Raw genomic sequence first — 14,684 nt, 5'->3', positions numbered from 1 at the left:
CCCGATTGTGCTTCCACGCGTTTGGTACTGGGGGAGTGATAGGGGGCCAGTAAGGAGGACTGTTGTGGAAGAGCGAAAGATAGCATGAGTACTCCCGGGGAGGCTAGCAGGAGTACTCACTGGGAGACTAGGGCATTATTCTAAAATATAGAGACATGTTTGGAAGAAAGGCAGGCAGCAATGCAAAATAGCCAACGCAAATGTACCTCTTTGGCCTCAAATGGTTATTGGCGATTTATTTGAAAGGATCAGGTTTGAAAATAGAAGTTCGTAAAAGGTAGTGTTTCAGCATTCTTCAAATTACTATGTCTCTGCGTTGAGAACGTAAATGACAATTTGAATTCGGCTTATCACAGGTGATCACAACACCTCCCCAGTCCCGTAAGGCTGCTAGCGCCCCGTTTTTAGACCCTTGTTTCACTCCTTTGCCCTTTAACCCAAAAGAGGGGAAACAGGGATTCGAAGACAGAAACTTCATTCCAAATGGGCCCCCGAGCACATGATGCTCGGCAGCCAGGAGGCAGTCCAATAGAAGATGGCCCCTGAGTGATTGACGCGCAGTGGTTGGTCGATAGGTACAAACATGGTTACCGAACTGTGCCTGTCAGTTTGGTGACATGGTGTTGTGCAGAGGGCAGAGTGTGTGCGTGAGAGTATTCTACGAATGTCACAACTTCTCTTGGTGTGGAAGGCGGATTGTGTAATTTAGAGGCTGGAGCACGTGCATGTCTACGTCCTGTGGATGAGTAACGAATTTGAAAGTGGGAGATTGTCATTGCAGAGAGTGGTATACAAGGAGTGTCCGAGGGAGAGTTGTGCTCATGTACATGTAGCAGGGGGATCGTACCCCACACCTTATAGGGAGACAGGTGTAGGCGGGCATGCAATGCACTTATTATATACCTCTACTGAATACTTGACCTGCCCCTTACCTCCCTCCAATCCGGCTTAACTGGGGCCAAGATCACCCTGATGAGCCCCGCTGTGACGTGGGGAAGGGAGTAAAAGTCAAAGATTAGGGCAAGAGTTTCCCCAAATACCCCAAAGGCAAGAAGACACTAGGTTAAAGTAATTGGCACACAAAAGGAAAGATGGACAATGGAATGCTGGGGTGTATGGTTCTTTTAGTTGTATGCTTACTTATACCTTTCTCTTCTAGTACACAACGGGTTTTGAGAGTTTTCATCACAATTAACCCTAAGCTGCTGCGTATCTAAAAACACCTTCAGCAATATAAAAATAGTACTTTCAAATAGTTCTTTAAAATGTGAAAACGTCTTTAAAAAGTATACAAAGTCCACAGTGCACTGTACAAAAAACGGTGCATAAAATGCATAAAAATGCCTAACTTTTGAGACAGCCTGGCCAGGGCTATCTCAAGGTGTTTACTGCTTGTCTTTATTTTTTTAATTATGTTTTTATTAGAAAAGACAAAACATGAAAGCAAACACATTCCATTACATAATGACTATTCTTACCAAAATGTTTTCAGCCCAAACCACCCACACCCTCACCCATCCCCCTACCAAGAGCACCTCTGAGATAAGAATATGGATAATCTGGCCAGTGCGCACAGTTCTGTGTGTAAAAGTACAAAAGAAACCATGGAATCTTTTCATCCTCCTTCCTTCCATCAGGACACAGCCATCCTGCACCCCTCCTAGAAACCTCAGCATCCCCCACATCCTCTACCCCATTCTGTAGACTTTTCTCTCCCTTGTGCCCATCCGTCTCCCACCCTTCAGTGTACATCCCATCCCCACTCCTGTATCCCAGCCCCCCATTCTTCCCTAAAAGTAACTACATCATTGCCGTCAACTTCTCCATAATAAACATTTCTCTAAGTCTGCGGTTCTACTCGTTGTGGCTCGGAAGAACAGCACTCTTTCGTTCCTGGGCTATGGCCACTCAACCTGCTCTGAGTATGGTTTCCCACATTCTAGGATATCTAAAGAGATCTTTATCAGGTGGGGGTAATCCCAGGAGCATTTAAAGGGGGTCGAGCAGCAGACGTTCTGCTGTCCCCTCTGCCATCCACCCCAGTAGGTCCTTCCAGTAAATCCGAACTTTGGGGCAGAGCCACCACATCTGGGCCAGTGACCTGATTGCCCCACATCCCCTCAGGCACATTGAAGAGGTTCCTGCAAACTGTGTACCATCGTAACATTATGGTCAATGGAGGCTGTAAACAAGTTACAGTGGAAGCTAATCTTTAAGCTCCGACCACATGTCTCCTCCGAGATCTCCGCTCCCCTCAAGTAATTCCAATTCAGCCTATTTGCCTTTTCTGCCATGATCAAAAAGCCATAAAGCTTGAATAGAATGCCCTTTCATGAGAACGAGTCATCTAACACTTTCTCAAAGGGCGTAAGTGACCTCCTAAAAGTAGTACCCCATTTCCGGTCTGTGAGGATCCCCTTAAGCCGATAGATTGAGATCAATTCCCTACCCAAGGTGCCACTAATCAAGTCATAATCAAGGAAGCTTCCCAGTCCAAACAACTGACCTGCTCTTTCCAATCCTGCGTCCGACCAGGCCGGTGCCCCGCAGAAACCTTGATGCCCAAGTCCCACAAGGAGACACCATACCGACGTCATTGGCGACGGCCAGGAGGACAGCTGTTCTCTGAACCCTCCCCGTTTCCACAGATGCCAAAGGAGCCTCAGCATTGGGTTATCCCGCAGGTGATACAGCAACTCCGTGCATGGGGCCCATAATACATCGCGCACTTTCACCGAGTGAGTATCCATGTGTTCCAGGAACGTCCAGAAAGTACCCAAATCATCCCTCATATGTTCTATCAGAAGTCACAGTTTGGCTGTCAAGTAATATAGGAAGAAGTCTGGGTACCCAAAACCTCAGTGTGCCCTTGGCAGAGTAAGAGTCGTCCTCTTAATCCGGGGGCGCCTGTCCTGCCAGACAAGCTTACTCAACAACAAGTGTAATTGCACAAAACATCTACTGAGGAGTTTCATCGGGCGGGCTGCAAACAGGTACAGCCACCAGAGGAGGACATTCATTTTCACCGCTGTCATCGACCCGTACCAGGAAAATACCAATGGGCCCCACCTCTGTAAATCACTCTTGACTGCCAACATGAGAGGATCAAAGTTGACTTCCGCCAGCCGAGGAAGCTCCTGGATTATTGTGATACCCAAGTATTGTATCGCCACCATCTCTACCCCTAACTGATGTATCTGCTTCCTACCCCCAAGACCAGAAGCCTGTTTTTTCATTGCCATCATGGATGGTTTAGGATTATTAAACTTCAACCCTGAAAAGACACCAAACCGCTGAATGAGAGCTAACAATTTGGGCATGGACGACTCCACATCACTGAGGCAGCAAAGAATGTCACCAGCAAACAAAGAAAGCTTGAATTCCACCTCCCCTCTCCTAATGCCTTTAATTCTAGGATGCTGGTGAATAGTGATGGCCAGAGGTTCCAAAGTTAGTTCATACAATAGCAGCGATAGCGGGCAACCCTGCCACGTACCCGTGCACAGGGCTAAGGCCACCGTAAAACATCCATTGACCTGCACTCGGACGGACAGGACTCCATATAATGCTGTGACCCATTTACAAACATTCAACCCTAGTCCCATATTTCCCAGAAGCTCAGACAGGTACCCCATTCCACCCTACTAAATGCTTTTTTGGAGTCCAGTGAAAGCAAACTGACATCCAGGTCAGATTCCAGAGAAAAATGCATCTGGTTGAGTCCCTCCAACCTATTCCCGAGCAATGTCGCAAGTATCTTTACATCAGTTTTGAGCCAGGAGATGGGTCGATAAGAGGAGCACTGCATTGGGTTCTTACTGTTCTTGGAAATCACAACAATGATTGCCCTCATCATAGAGCTGGGAAGGGCCTCCCCCACCAATACCACATTAAACACTCGCACCAAATATGGAGCCACGGTGGAATGAAATCATTTATAAAACTTGACCGAGAACCTGTCCTCCTCAGGAGTGGTGCCCCTTTCCTAGATTTTATCATCCAAATCACTTCTTCTTCCATGATCAGCTCATCCATTGGAAACTCTTGGTCTCCTAAAAGCCTTAGGATTGGTAGGGAGTCAAGGAAATTGGAGATGTGTGACCCATCCCCATCATATTCTGATGTACACAAACCCTGGTAGTACTACCTAAACTGCTCCCCATGCCCACTCTATCATAGTGGGGTACCCTATCCTCCGTCTTTATGACCTACACCATCTTGCTCTTCTGGACCTCCCAAAATTTCCACACCAAAATCTTGTTCGCCCGATCCCCCTTTTCATAATATTTTTGCTTCAGGAAGAGTAATTTCTTCTCCATGTCATACACCATCAGCTCCTTGAGCTGTGATTTGTATTCTAGCAGCTGCCCTACCTATTCTGGACTCAGACTTCCCTGCAGGACTCCCCGTGACCGCACCGCCGCGATCTTACTTCGCAAGTTCTCCTGCCTCATCTTAGCTCTTTTTTCATTAGATCCCATCTTAATCAATTCCCTCTGAATCATCAACTTCAAGGCTTCCAGTGGCCGGGCTCACCTCCCTGATGTAATTAAATTCAAAGTACTCTTTAATTTTGTCGAGCAGGGTCTGGCCCAACTCTTTATCTTTTAGTAGTAAATCATTACATTTCTACCATCCCCTACGCGTTCACCCACAACCCCGCCTCATCTCCACCTGCACCAAGTCATGGTCCGACCAGGGCACCGGGTCAACCCGAGAGCTAGAAACATACTCCCGTAGACTATGATCTACTAGAATATGGTCGATCTTCGAGAAGGAGTCATGAACTCAAGAATAGAACGTGAACGGAGGGTCGTCCACGGTTGGTGGTGTCAAGGAGTCTAAAACCCCCAACTTTCGATGTATACGCTGGAACTGCTCTGAGCATCCTTTCCTGTATTGAGTGGTCCCTCATGCTCCCGTTCTCTTCCTATCTCTGGACGGGCCCAGGACCATGTTGAAGTTCCCACCCACAATCAGGGGGCGTTGCACAAAGGAGATCGGTCTGTCCTTCACTGTTTCCCCAAATGCAGCTTGTCATTCGTTCGGTCTGTATATCATACCCAGGGTCATCATACTCCCCTGAACTGTACCCCGCAAGAACAGGTACCTGCCTCTGGGTCCTTGAGCTCCTTCTCCGCTGTAAGGAAGGCATGGTTTCAAACAGTAAGACCGATGAAAGTGATCACAGGTCAATGGAGTTTATTGAACTTCAATTGGGTTTGAAAACGCCTATCTAAACCAAAATCTAAAGATGGGAGAAAGCTACGACCATCAAATAATAATAAAGCAGTCCTAGTGGTGCCTTTGTCAAAATAAAAGGGCCTATACTAATAAACCTATCGCCAATCCTTACTTCTAAAAACAAATAGTGTGGGAAACAATGTTATGCAAAAGAACAGTGTTCAAGAAATAATATGTCAGGATATTCAAGCCGTTGGCTTCCCTTACCCACGTTTTCAGCATGGGACAAAGCAGTACACTCAAGCTTAGCACACTCTCTGGCTTCTCTAGCACAAGGATGTAGTTCAAGACTTCAACATCAGGACCTTCTGTGCCAAAGTCTCTTTGTCATTCAAAGTCTGTTATTTCAGAGGGCCTGATGCAACATGACACAATAGTAAAGTTCCTTTCTTCTTAGGATTTTCCCTTATACAACTTCTTAGTGTTCACTCCGGGTCCCCCTCCACTGGGTTCAGACCCACTTTAAAACAAAACCTTCAATTGGTCTCCCTCTGCTGGGCTTGGGCCAAATTCACGTACTTACTCTATTTCATCAAAATCAATGACTTTTGACTGTGCGCAGGATTTTGCTTCACCCGTCCCAGGACCAGTTCGATTCACATTTATTTTTTCTCTTTCAATTGGTCTCCCTCTGCCGGGCATGGTCCAAATGTCTCTATTGTTATTACTTCTCAGCTGGATACCTTACAGAGACCTTCGATTGAGCAACCACGCGGGCCGGACCACTCCGTCAATGGTATTGTAGCTTGCTTTAAAGTTCAATCACTCATCAGTAGTTTAACATCAATAGCGTCTCTTATCGCATGCGTTTTAACAATGTTGGTTCCAGCGCTCACCATACAATGTTGCTGCTTGAAACTTTGGCTTCAACACAGACCAGTCTTGTATCAGTCTCCCCAACTCACCGGCGGTGTTGCTTTCACTGATGCTGCTTTGTTCTTGGAACCAAGGATGGTACCACAGATGGTACCATGGCGACTGATGATTCTCCCCGCCTTGATTACTGATGCGGGAGGGCCCCGGGTATCTCCGACCCCCAATGCAGGATTCTTCAGCCTTGTTTCCTGGTGTTACGCTTTCTATTCTCGAGGTCTCTGGAAAGTAATGGTTCTTTGTCGAAAAGGGCGAGGGAATTTGAGGTCCCCTTCAGTTTTGCCGTCTTTCCCCTCTTGCTCTGGAAACTGCTGTTTCCTCATGTGCTATGTCTCGCTCAGAGTGTGCTCTCGTGCTCCGCCTTTTATCCGTATGGGGAAGTGTAATGGAAGCCAGGTGTGAGTGATTGTCGATAATTGCCTGACCTCGCCTGACCATAGTATTGGGACATGTCAGGTTAATTGATTGGGTATTAGTCTGTTTTCCACTAGAGCAGGCTGTCAGTGAGAAAGTGTTCATGTTGTACAAAAGGGAGGAGTTCCTAAATATCCTACCTGGTAGGATGGGGTAAAGGTGTTACAGGGAAGAGGATACTTCATCTCACCATCCAGTGTCTCACTCCCTGAAGACCCCCTTATCCAGGTGATCCTCCTGCACTGGTCCAACCCCAGGAACTGGATCCAAAATCAATGGCTGTGACTTGGCCACCTAGATAACAGATCCCTGGGGACTAATGGGTGAGAAACCTTCTGGTTTCTCACACCACCCTAAAGGCCAACCGTTTGGACAGGATAACTGCCACCCCTCATTTTTTGCCATATATGAGGTGTGGTAAACCTCCTCTATCCTTGTGAAACTAAGACTGGGCTCCCTCCCTTTGACCAAGTGTATCTCCTGCAGGAATAAAACATCTAGATTACAACAGGAATACTCACAAAGCAGCAAAGACCTCTACATTTGGGAATTAATACCTCTTGCATTTAGGGATCCAATCGCCCATAGGGACAATGAACTAGCCAGCACAGGAGGCAAGATCTCACCTGATATAGCCCTGCTATTTCCCAGCCTTGAGGACCCATCAGAAGCAGCCCTATGCATGCTAACATCCCCTCTATTATCAAACAGTACTGTAAAATTGCTCAAAACCCTCTTGGTAGCCCTCCCTAAACGAAAATCCCTCTGCCCGGTAACTCCCCCAACACCCTCCCCTCTCCCCCCACCGCTGGTGTCCAGTCAGGATTGTCAGCCTTCTCTGGCACCCAAGCGAACCACCAACCAGCCCGTCTACCCAGGGCTACATCCCCACCCAACCTCATTTCCTGAGCCTTTCCTCTGACCCCGTCCAAACCCCTCCATTTCCTCACCCTCTCCTCACCGTCCCACCGACACCTCCAAAAACAAACCCCAAATTCCCCCCCCCACCTACCCCTAATCCCATCAAAAACTCAACCTAACTACAAAACTCTTAAGGAACCACCTCCCGGGTACCTTCTGCATATCCCCACAAAAGAAATGTACAAAAACGTAGATAACCCACAACATCCGTCGAAGTCACATTTACTGCAAGATCCATGGACGGTGGGGGGGGGGTGTTCAGTTTCTTTAATTTTACTCAAGCCTGGGATCTTCCTCCTGTCCCTAGAAGCCCCCTTCCTGACCTCCCTCACCCACCAAGCCCTCTCCAGGTTCAGAACTCTGGCCCCCTTGTGGCTCCACAAGGTCCCCAATCGCTCATCCTCTGAAACCAGACGGAATTGCTGGTCCTCATTCTCAAATAAGAGCGAAAAGGAGATGAGCCAGCGGTAGCGTATCCCCTTCTCTCTGAGCCACTGCATCAACAGGAAAAACATTCACCTTCTAGCAAGAGTAAAAGATGAGGGGTCCTGAAAAATTGTGATTGTTGCGTTGTTGTAGGTGATGGATGCAGATTTCTTGGCCTCTTGTAAAATGTTAGCTTTCTCAGCATAATAGTGGAACCGGACCAGGACTGAGCACAGCCCTCACTGAGCTCTTCCCCCAGCTCTATGTACCCTGTCTATGGTCGGCTCCTTTGGCGCATTGTTTCCAAACAGCGACTGAACCATGTATTTGACTGCATAGGCAATGTCCCGTTCTGTCACACCTTCCACCTCAGGCAATGCAAAAAAATGAAGATTGTTCCTCCTTTCCCAACATCTTGAGAGCTCTCTTCTCGTCCCTCTTCTCCAGGGCCAACAGTTTAGTGTCAATCTGCGCTTCCAAGATGTCGATGAAGGACTGGTTGGACTCCAGTCCCTGTATCCTATCCTCCATTGTGTCCACCCTGATGTCCAGCTTGTCTAGTCTGTTGCCAATATCTGGCCTGATTCCCCTAATTTCTTCAAGCAAGGTTGCTATGTCTCTCTTTGTTGACATTGTATCCTCTAAAGATTCCGCCATGGCTAATGAAGCCGGTGTTTCATGCTCCGCAGAGGTCTCGGCAAATCGATATCCCTGTAAAGCATTCTTCCATCTGATTGGGGAAGACAACCAGCAGCAAGGGAGGCACGCACAGCAGATGGCCGAGCCCGCTCAAGAATTGCAAGCCCAGTCCGATGGGGACCCCATCGGAGCCGTATTAGTATCCAACCCTAACACGTGAGGTAGCACCCTCCAGACACTGCTCCTTTGTCACCAAGGTCTCCTTGGCGTAGACCTACAGGTTCCGTCTCCAGGAGCAATGAGGCACCAGCTAGGACCTAAGTCAGTCCGTATGCACCGCTGATCCGTAGGGTTTCTTGACCAAGTGGGGAATTTGGGCCACCACCTTGGGGATACCCATGGGTTCAGGTGGGATACCTAGCACTGCAGAGACCTCTCCACCTGCTAATTCCCCAATGCCTCAAGAGACAGCCCCCAGGCCGCCCCATCCCAGCTAACAGTGCTTCGGGTTCTCAAAGCATGGGTGTTAATTTGCTTCAACGGGCTGGATGGGAGAGATGGGTCCCAACCCCACCCTCCCAGGTGTGGGTGGACAAGATTGCCATAGGACCTTGTGGGTCACAGTTCCAAATGACGCCTAAACTACCCCCAAAGGGCTTGTCCTGCAGCCACAGACGTGATAATGAGAAGTAAGTACAGATGTCCAGATGGTCTTGCAAAACAGCATTGAAAGCACATGATAAGACAGTCTTGCAGCAGTCCGCACCTTAGCTTAACAGGGGGAGATCCCCCCAATCCATTCAACCACCACCACAGAAGAGGCCTGGGGCCGTCTGGTCGAATAACCTGCCCCCAGGCACAGTATGGAGCCTCCAACACATCTAAGGAATGCTGCACTGCACCACAGAGGGCCCAGCGGGGCCCCTGGGTTCTCAAATGAGGGTCCTGATCCACTCCTCCACGTGGAAGGGGCTAGGGGAGGCTGCTCTTCCACCAACCAGAAAGTGCTGCAACTGTGAAGACCCCCTACCACCCTTCCACCCAGACAGCCGTGGGATACTCCTGCAGACCCCCTCCTCTGTCCATGCAGGGGCCTTCCGGGAGCTTCCTCAGATTCAGCGCACCTCACTGTACAGAGAGTAGGGGGCCCCCGATCTCGCTGGTGCGGCGCGGCCCAGATGCTCAGCCTGGCTCAGCTCTTCCAGTATAGCCCTTCCTGGACCCTGGCAGTGGCATCGTCCACCAGAGAGGCAGCCGCCAGGGCCCTCCCTCGCTGACCCAATCCACTACAGTAAGTTCGGCTGGAGGCCTTGTGTGCCCCATGCTCGCCGCTCACCGTCTCGTCCTGCAGGCAATGTTCTTCTCCGGGCACCTCATCTGGCAGTGTAGGGAGGGAAAGCTCATGCCGGGATGATTGGAATCCCATGGGTCGGAACAAGCGTTCACCTCCGTCGGCCCTCTGGGAGGGCGCTACCCCCTCGCCACTGGCAGGCCGAACTCCGGCCTCGCGCACAGTCTCTGTGGAGTCAGCTTCTGGATTGGGGAAACAGTCTTCCCCGGTCCTTCCATGAGCCTCACTCCGATGTAGGACAGGCTGGAAGCCCGAAACTTCGCCCAGCTACACCTCAGGTGTTCTGCAATTGGGAGGGACATCAAAGCCACAGCACACGGGATTTTAGGGGTTAGGCATTCCGCAGGTGGGGGGGACATCAAAGCCACAGCATGGTGGGTTTCAGGGGGGGACTCAGGACCCCTTTTCACCCAGCAAAGACGGAGCTGAGCAGAGAAGCTAGCGCATCTCTGCACCCCCTTTGTCCCCCCTGCTGCTCTTTCTTGATGTTCTTCTTGATCTTGACACTCTCTGGCAAGCAGTTCTGATTTACAGGCAGTAAGCAGCAGCAGCAATGTTTTGGGGTTCACCAAAGCCTTGTATATGGCTGGGCTGCTCATGCTAGGAGCAGTCCAGCTGGTAGCAGAAGCATAGTAGGAGTCCCTTATTTTAAGTTGGCCGGGCAGCGTATGTCAGCTTCAGCGGGGTGTTGTCTGCTGCATTGGGGGGAAGGGGGACACAACTACTCCACTTGGGCGGTGCCTGCCAGGTGTGGCCCAGGGAATCCAGGTGTGTCTAAGGAGACAGCCCCTTTTTTTAAATTATGCGGCCCGGGAGGGCTGAACAATGTTGGGCATTCCCTGCTGTGGGGAGCACCAGTAATTAGAATGCTGGGCCGCAGCGGTATATGGGCCACCTGGGGGTGCCATTGCTCACGGGCGCTCCCCTGCTTGTCAGGGGAGAGCCAGCTTGAAGGCCTGCGCAGTGGTGGTGGTCGTGACGGAGCGGAGTGTCTTTAAACCCTTAGAGGTTTTTTTGCTTTGATGCACGGTGCTCCGATTGCCCCTGCAATGTTTTTTCTTTTGACAAGAGTAAAGTAACCCTTGCGCGTCTTTTTGTCCTTTACGCCAATTTTTTTTCCATTCCAGGAACTTCATGCACAGGGTATCCGTGTTTATTTTATTTCTCCCCACCACAGGGGGGTTACATACGGGTTGTGTCTAATAATGATTTTTGTTTTAATTTATAGACTTAAAAAAGTGCATCCGAGATGTCAAAGTGTGTCTGGCAGTCATGTACCTTTAAGAGATAGAGGGAGAAGAGAGAGTCATAAGCTACCCCTATTTTACCATGTTAACTACGGTAGGTTTCCAAAGGGCAGGAGGCGAGTTTGTAATTGCTAGCTGTCGAAAGTCACAAAAAAATATATAAGAATTGAAAGAAATGTTGGTTTATTCAGACATACATATAGAGTATAGAATTCATAGTAAAGAAAAAACTGTTTAAAATGAAAGATCACATGCAAGCCTATTTTGGCTTGTAACGAGCGCATGAAAAATGGAAATACTAATAAGTGCAAAACTGTTGTTACATCACAGTTTGGTAGGTGAGGGTTAGTAACATATATTGTGGATTTCAAATACTACAGTCAGATTGGTAGTATGTCATAGTGGTCTTTACTATGAATTCTATACTCTATATGTATGTCTGAATAAACCAAAATTTCTTTCAATTCTTATATTTATTTTTTTTGTGTGACTTTCGACAGCTAGCAATTACAAACTAGCCTCCTGCCCTTTGGAAACCTACCGTAGTTAACATGGTAAAATAGGGGTAGCTTATGACTCTCTTCTCCCTGTAATTAACGCCTTTTTGAGTCAAGCCCCTCTTTTACAAAAAAGAAGGCACCTAGCCCCCTCTTTTCTTTAGCCTTTAAGAGATAGGGTGGACAGTGATTCAATAGAGATGCTATGGGCAGCCAGTGTGGGCCTGGGTTCTAATGAAAATGCAGATTGTGAACCCGAGTGGGTATTGAACGAGTCCTGTGTGGTGAAGGCAGATACACTGAGATGGACTGAACTGTATAAAGTTGAGAGAATATTTTTGAAAACATTGTACAGATTTCTCTCATACATTAGAAAGTTATGTGCAGAAAGCATCAGACTATTACTCGACTCAGAGGGCCGACAAAGTTTTAAGAAGAGAGCTTTGTTCAGGTATATTGTCTCATATGTCAAAGAGAGGGTTAGACTAAAGGGTCAGAGAGTACTTATTAAACACATCTAGAAGATCATTTCATATATGGGGTGTCTACCATTGGAGCAGATGAGTCTGCCTGAGAGCACTGTGTAGGAACATTGATATATTGGGCCTCATTATGACCCTGGTGGTGACGGTATGAACGGTGCCTGTAAGGCACCGGCACCGTTCATACCGTCCTGTCGCAATTACGAGTTCTGCTCACAGGTTACTGACAGCCCGCCAGGTCTTACCTGGCGGGCTGTGCGGCACCCGTGAGCATAACTCGTAATTGCGACGGCACCGTTATCAACGGAGCCGGCCCAGCCATGCTCCCCACCCCCATTCTGCCCTATGGGGATCGGGAGCCTAGCAATACCACCCCCCGCAAATGGACAATTACCAGCCCTTTCATCTCGTAATTGGCGGTTATTGCCCAATCGCGAGAGTCGGTGCCGGTAGCGAGCATGGCGGTAGCCGTGCCTGCCATACAGGCACGGCTACCGCCATGCTCGTAATGAGGCCCATCATCTTGCAGAGAGTAATGTACAGGGCAGGGGGGATTGGGAGTAATTCATGTTTACAAGAATGTCTTATCCTGTTCTGTGACGTTATTGAGCCGTTATATGGTGCCAATTACCACTGCAATGGTCTTAGGGATGAGGGGGTGGAGTGGGAATTGATAAAGGAAAACTATGACCTCTCATGGCAACTAAAGCATTCCAGTGACAGCAGTTTTTTAGTACATTGGTGGGAGGTGCTAGATTTAGTGAAATCATGGCTGCCAGATTGGCCTGAGATGTGCTGAAGGCATGCCCTTTAAGTACAAGGCCAGATTGTCAGGTGGCTTTTTTAGACGCCCCGTGCAAATCTCAGAGATATAATCTGGTAATGCCAGGCCAACTGTCCGAAGTGACAGTACCAACAATCGACGAGGTAAGAAGGTGAAAACTGGGAACCAACAGTGGGAGAGAGCGAATAGGAAAGAGGAAGTTAAATTGACCCTCAATGAGTCATACCGGCAGGCCCTCTCAATAAGGGTGACTTCACCAATGCGAGCTGTGGGAGAGTCGACATGAGGAGGATGGGGTGGGGGGACTTTTGTCTTGATGTGAAAGTACCCCATCTATTTGAAAAGGTGGGATTTATGAGGTCTCTTGGAATAACTGCAGCTCCAAGTGAGCTACTGAGTCTTACATGGGAAATAGAAAATAGCAGAAAAGTCTAAGATGAGTCACAGGGAGATTGTGGTAAATTGAAGCAGCGATATCCATAATATCGCCCAGGTATTGTATGTAAAACATATGAACACCAGAAGCAAAACAAAGGAGGTGATGGCTGGAAGGTTGAGATTTAATCGTATCCATTAGCATCGCTCTGGGCAACCCTCCAGACCATCATTCTTTGCCTGCCAAGCCATTACAAAAACAGGAAGGACCATTTGCAAATCATGCTTGGTCTGACCCCAAAAGGGGCAGTGCAGCCCCAACTGGTTGGTCACATCCGTTCTGCATGAGACCACAAGAAACCCCAGATATGTTTCATCCTCATTGGGCAACATCAATGAGGTGTAGCTTGGATCTGTAGGCCCAGCAGGCCCGGCCCGCGACCAACGTCTGGGCATGAATGCATGCAAGTGATTAAGCATAGCAAGGGAGCCCCTACCAACCATGAACGGTCAAGGCATAGATGTTTTAAAATAATGGGATAAAATGTTACCTTGTGCAGCACATTTTCGGGAAAAAATTGAAAAAGGCCCCACAGTTTGCAGTATTGCAGTCAGTTTTGTAGAATAAACACATGAGAACAATCCTGTGGATGCTAGATCACCAACAGGGCGCTGGAACATGTCCAACCTGCCCTACCCAGCAAAGATCCTGGAAAACAACGTTTACAAAGTCTTTCTTCAATACGTCGAACCAAACGGAATACTCGACTGGTCACAAGTTGGCACCAAGAAAATCCAATGGGTGCAAAATACTGCAGCCAGTATCCTATTAAGACTAAACAGAAGAGACCACATCACTCCAGCACTGAAAAGCCTACACTGGTTACCAGTAAAAAAGTGCATCAAATTCAAAGCACTCTGCATCGCCCACAAAGCCTTGTACAGACAAGGATTTGAATTCCTCTAAAACAAGATTAGCTGGCCTTCAAATAGAGGCAAAATACTACAAAAAAGAAAATATGTTGAAACAGCGTTCTCACTCTACACGCGAACATCTGGAACACCATGCCCAAAGAAATTAGAACCACAGAAGACCACATCATCTTCAGGAAATGGCTCAAAACCTTGCTATTCAACAATGACAACATCGAAGGACACCAGCAACAATAATACCACAGACAAATAACTAGAGTGAAGGCGAGATGGGTCAAAGGACCACAACCAAGAACTGGGCTAGACACCGTCAAGCAGCAACCAAAGAGCTGCGTCAGAGTCAAACCGACCGACTTACTTACCCATTCTCCCCTTCCTGCTCCTCCAACATAACTGACACCATACCAGACCTTCGACTAGACACACTACACATAAACAAACCAAGAATCAATTCTATGTTCACACACAGCATCTTTAGTTGCTGAAGCACACCTAGAG

The 14,684-nt window shown here is 48.2% G+C and overlaps 1 protein-coding gene across 1 annotated transcript in view; it reads left to right on the top strand.

Moving 5' to 3' along the window:
• The window catches only part of INPP5J (inositol polyphosphate-5-phosphatase J), a 225,956-nt gene that overhangs the window by 123,900 nt on the left and 87,372 nt on the right, over positions 1-14,684 (top strand). The gene's annotated exons all lie outside the window — the stretch shown is intronic.

Source organism: Ambystoma mexicanum, chromosome 10, assembly GCF_040938575.1.
Source record: "Ambystoma mexicanum isolate Mex_15411 chromosome 10, UKY_AmexF1_1, whole genome shotgun sequence".
Classification (NCBI taxonomy): Eukaryota; Metazoa; Chordata; class Amphibia; order Caudata; family Ambystomatidae; genus Ambystoma; species Ambystoma mexicanum.
Note: the sequence above shows the minus strand (reverse complement) of the source record. Positions and strands in the feature narration are given on the sequence as shown.